The sequence below is a fragment of the Triticum dicoccoides genome, chromosome 7B (assembly GCF_002162155.2).
Source record: "Triticum dicoccoides isolate Atlit2015 ecotype Zavitan chromosome 7B, WEW_v2.0, whole genome shotgun sequence".
NCBI lineage: Eukaryota > Viridiplantae > Streptophyta > Magnoliopsida > Poales > Poaceae > Triticum > Triticum dicoccoides.
This window is the reverse complement of record NC_041393.1, coordinates 724,990,971-724,996,382: the sequence shown is the minus strand read 5'-3', so window position 1 is coordinate 724,996,382 and position 5,412 is coordinate 724,990,971.

The following is a 5,412-nucleotide window of genomic DNA, read 5'->3' as shown; positions in this document are numbered from 1 at the left end:
AGCTGCTCCTCCTCAGGCTCGCCGCTGCTGCTGCTGGGCGCGTCGACCAACAACAGTCCAGCAGAGGCAAGCACCTCCCCGTCGAAAGTTTCCCCCTCGACCGGCGCCCTGGAGCTCGATGCCCAGGGTAGGTTGATGAAGATATCATCGTCGGCCTTCAAGTAGGCGCCGGGCTGGGGCTCCTCGGAGCCCGGCTCCGCGGAAGCGGCAGAGGGATCGGCGGTTAGAGCAGCGTCTGGCGCTCCTGCGGCCTCAGGGTCGTCTGTGCGATCGCCCGACCCCTCGCCGGCTTCTGCAGCGGCAGCCCTAGCGGCCTCCTCGCCGGTGGTCTCATCAGCACCGGCCCCTTCTTCGTTGGCGGCGGCGTCGTTAGTGCTGCCACACGCGCCTTCCTCGCCGGCGCCCTCTGTCTCCATCGGCTCAGCAGTAGATGGGCCTGAAGAATGAAGAAGGGAGAAAAATCAATCAAAAATCCAAGAGAAGAAAATCAGAAGAAGAAGAACCCAAGGGAAAGTTTTTGGACAAGTAAATTACCTGTGCCAAGATCTGCAGTTGCGGTCTCGGCCGCCGGAGGATCGACGGTGCTGTCCCTTGCCGGAGAACTGCCCTTTGCCGGAGAGTTCTCCCTTGCCGGAGAGCGCTCCCTTACCGGGAACCCCTCCCTTGGCGGCGTAGTCGAAGCAGATGGCGCTTCGGGACCAGCTTCCGGGCGCTCCTGATGTGGCTGATCTGCTCCTACACAAATCAACAAGCAAGATGTCAACAAAGGAAAGAGCACTCATGCGCGCCCGACAGCAGAAAGCTAACTATGAACTTACGCTCGGGGCTGCTTTGAGGAGTGATTGCCGGGTCCGTCAAGGTAGTCTCGGACCCACCCCCTACTGACACGATGGGGTCATCTTCGATGACAATCACCGCGGACTTGGCCCTCTTCGCCGCTCTCTGGGCCAGCATCCTGAAAAGAAAGGAGCCCAGATTGAAGCAAGTCAGATACAACATATAAACAGCAAGATTGAAGAACTACAAGAGCACCAAAGAAACTTACTCTTCTTCCTCCTCGTCGGAGCTGACCGCGGAAAGATCGAAGTCCGGCCCTCCCCCGGTGCGGCGAGGCGGAGGAGTAGGATCCCTTGCCCGCTTGGCGGGGGCGGCGGCGGTGGCCCGGGAAGAGCCGGCTCCAGTTACCGCTGCTGTGTGAGGCGCTCCCACAGCAACATTGCTTGCCGCGGTAGAGCGCGACGCACGGCTCGGCGGCTGTTGACCCAGCTGCTGCCCCGCTGCGTCCCCGGCCCTGCGAAGACGCCTTCTTGGCGGGGCCGGGGGCTCCGCCTGCGGCAAGCTTTCTGAAGGCTCGGGCTCCTCCTCACCGGCCTCGCTCGGATCGGCTTCGGAACCGGCAGGCTCCTCCTCTCCAATGAACTCCGCGCGCTCGGCACGGTTTGCCGCCTCTGCAGCCTCTGCCTCCTCCACAGTGAACCCAAACACGCCCGCGGCAGCTGCGGCCGCAACCTCCTCCGCCCTAGTGGCGATGCGCTGCAGCTCCTCGTCGGTGGTGTCACGGGTGAGGCTGTTCTGCTCGTCAGCATGGACCGGCACTTCTTCCAAGTTGTCGAAGAACGCTTGCACGACGTCATCCGTAGGCTCTTGCCAAGTTGGAACGATTCCGTGTGAATCACACAACGGCATCATGGCGCGGATCCGGTCAAGCGAAGAATTGTTGCATGATGGGACAACGCCCCTCGGCAGCATGAATGGGTGCTGGGGGTCGCGTTTGAACAACTCCAGGAGCATTGCATCCAGCTCCAAGACGGTGAAGTTGTAGTTGAGGCCCGGCCGCAGCCTCATGATGTCCGCCGAGTTCTTAAATTCTCAGGCGGGCCTCCCCCTCTCCTGCAGGGGGGCGATGCGGCGGCGGAGGAAATCTGCGCCTACAGCGCCTACAGTGAGCCCGGCAAGCCTGAGGCGAAGGATCCTAGTAATAGCGATCTTCAGCCTCTCGTCTTCCGGGGCCACGTTGCTCCAGTCATTGCCGCGCACTATTGGAGTTTGGCGCACGGTGGTGAAGGGCTGCGGATTCTCCTCGACGATCCAGCACCACTCCGCTCTCCACTCCTCCCACTTGCTGCGGAGCTCACCCTCCAAGTACGCCTCCTTCTTGCCGACTCTCGAGATGTAGGCAATCCCTCCGGCAAGCGGCTCTCCTCTCTCTACCCGAGGTATGAAGTAGTGGCGGAAAAGGACAACACTGGGGTGGACTCCGACAAAGTTTTCGCACAAATGTGCGAAAACTGCCATGGTCAGAACGGCGTTGGGGGTGAAGTCAAGGAGGCGGAAGCCGTATGTGTTCATGATATCGCAGAAAAACTCCGAGAAGGGCGGGCAGAGCCCGCAATAGAAGAACAGCGCGAAAAAGGGATACCTATTTGGAGCCAGTTCCGAAGCAGCGGTCGGGAGTACCCTCATGCGCGGATGCGCCCGCGTCTCCGTCGCCCAAAAGAGGTAGAAGTATTCCCTCAGCTCCTTCACGCCGAGCTGGGGGAGAAGATCGCCCGCTCCTTCCGCAGCGCCGCGAGCCTCTGCGCCTCGGCCGACTTCACGCCCTTTCCCTTGTCGGCTTTCGGAGCCATGGCGGAGGTGGTGGGGGAGGTCGACGGCGTTGGTGATGCTGGTGGCAATGGGGGGCGGAGCGCTGCTCTCTCGGCTTCGAGAAGAAGGGAGGGAGCGGTGGAGGATCGTGAAGATGGAGTAGCAGCAACCGGCAAGGGGGAACGAACTGCCCCTGTTTCCTCTGCTTATAAAGAGGGACGGGGCGGACGTTTCGGCCTTCCGAATAAACAACCACCCACGATCTCTCCCACGATGCCGCATTCAACGCGTGCCGTTATGGGAGAGCGCGGTGGATACGGAGCGAGATTCGGTGTGGCCCAGTCCGCGTGTGCCCGTGCCCTGTCTTGGGCCTGGCCCAACAGCGCTCGGCACCGTGTCTGGCCCAGGCCCGGGGGCTCTTGTCGGTGTACTAGAATAGGGGTATCCTAGTACCCCGAACTTGTGCACGGGCAGTTGCAGCACCCCGCGGCAAGGCTTGCCGGGCGAACGCCAAGATCCTCCATGGTTCACTTGGAGCCATTCAAGAACAAAGTATTTAAGCTCAGGAGACAAGGTCCCGGCAAGAGGAGCTTGCCGGGAAGGCCAACCAAGGCACTCCAAGGAACTTGCCGCGATGCGCCACGCGCTCCGGCAAGGCAACAAGGCCCCGGCAAGAGGAGCTTGCCGGGAAGACCAACCAAGGTACCTCGGGGCCCGGTGAGCGACAAGCCTCCGGACCCGACAAGATAACAGCAGCGGCAAGGCGCTTGCCGTGGCAGGAGGCCACTCTGTGCCCACGCTCCAGCGCATCCGCCAACGTGTCGCTCTGGGGGCCTCTCCAGGCGCGCGTGGCGGGAGGCTGTGCAGCCAGCGGTGCGTAGTGGCATGCGAAGCTGACAAGATCGCCATCGTGGCGAACGGTGGCGCCCCTAACAGTCCTTTTCTGCACTGTTTGGGCGACTCAGACGGGCATTTAATGCCCTTGTCCCCTGCCGTCAGAGTTAGGTAGGGTGTACTGTACAAGTAACTGTACCAACCACCTCACTTTTTACATTTGTACCCTCCTCTGCGTTGCCACCTGTCGGTGACCCCTTTGGCGTATAAAAGGAGGCCCATGTGCAACGTAGAGGGGGTTCGGGGTTCGGTTCGACTCATTCGTGAGCCAGAAAACACTACGCTCTCTCTCTCTCTAGAGCAAGAACATAATACAACCAAACAAGCAGCAGTAGGAGTATTATGTCTCCGGAGAGCTCCGAAGCTAGGTAAACTGCTCGTGTGCTTCGCCTCGATCTGCTCTTCGTGCGATCTCCGCCCCCTGCCGAACCAAAAGGGGCCCGGTCCGCCGGCCCCATAGGTGTTCGTGGGTCAGTTTCCCTGACAGACTGCCCCGATGACAACACGGAAACAATGCCATATGGGTCATAACCGACAGATTAACCAAGGTGGCACATTTTATGTCGGTAAGAACAACTTACACCACTCAGAGACTAGGCAGACTTTATCTTGCCCGTATCGTCTGCCTTCATGGAGTCCCTAAGACTATTATCTCCGATAGAGGCACATAGTTCGTCTCTGCATTCTGGGATCACCTACAACAGGCACTGGGAACCCAACTAGCCTTCAGTACCGCATACCATCCCCAGACTGATGGACAAACAAAACGCGTAAACCAAATCTTAGAAGACATGCTAAGAGCTTGTGTCCTCACCTACGGGAACAGTTGGGAAGAAAGTTTGCCATATGCAGAATTCGCATACAACAACAGCTATCAAGCCAGCTTACAAATGGCACCCTTTGAAGCTCTATATGGGAGAAGATGTCGTACCCCGCTAAATTGGTCAGAGACAGGAGACAGCCATATTTTTGGCCCAGATATGCTCAGAGAGGCCGAGGAGAAAGTTAAGACGATTAGAGAACGACTCAAAACAGCTCAAAGTCGACAAAAGAGTTATTACGACCGAAAGCATCGGGAAATCAGTTTTGAACCCGGAGAATTGGTATACCTGAGAGTTTCTCCTATGAAGGGTCTGCAACGATTCAAGATTAAAGGGAAACTAGCACCAAGATTCATCGGACCATTTCATATAGTGGCACGGCAAGGCAAGGTAGCCTACCAGCTGGACCTGCCCGAAGACTTATCCGGTATCCACAACGTGTTTCACATCTCGCAGCTGAGAAAATACATAGGCTACCCAGAGAAGCAAGTTTCACATGAGTATATTGACGTGCAACCAGACCTCACTTACCGGGAGCACCCGATAAAAATATTGGAAGAATCTGAGAGGAGGACCCGACAAAAAACCATTAAGTTTTTCAGAGTTCAATGGAGCAATCACACCGAGAACGAAGCAACTTGGGAGAGCGAGGGTTTTCTTCGAACAGAACACCCACACCTGTTTAAGGATCAGCTGAAATCTCGGGGGACGAGATTTTTCCTAAGGGGGTAGGTGATGTGACACTCCAAAAAATTTGGTGGTTTGTTTTTCAAGAGGAGCATTGCTTGATTTGAAAGAAAGTCATTTAAAACCCTTCCTAAAAGCCATCTTCTAAGTTTGCCCTCTCAAAAATCCTTTTTCTGGTTTTGGTTTCATTTGAAATAAAAAGCCCCTTTTTGTTTTGGGTTTTTATTTGGTTTTGATCCCTTCCAAAATTTTGCCATGCCACCCATGGTAAAATTTTCCCAAAACCTTTCCTCCCACTTTAGTTCAACCCTATCATTCTGTCCAAACTAATAAAATCCATTTTTAGGATTTTATTCCAATTAATTCTCCTCCCAAAATAATTCTGTCATCTCTTTTGAACCTAGGTGGATTTCAAAGCAAGTAC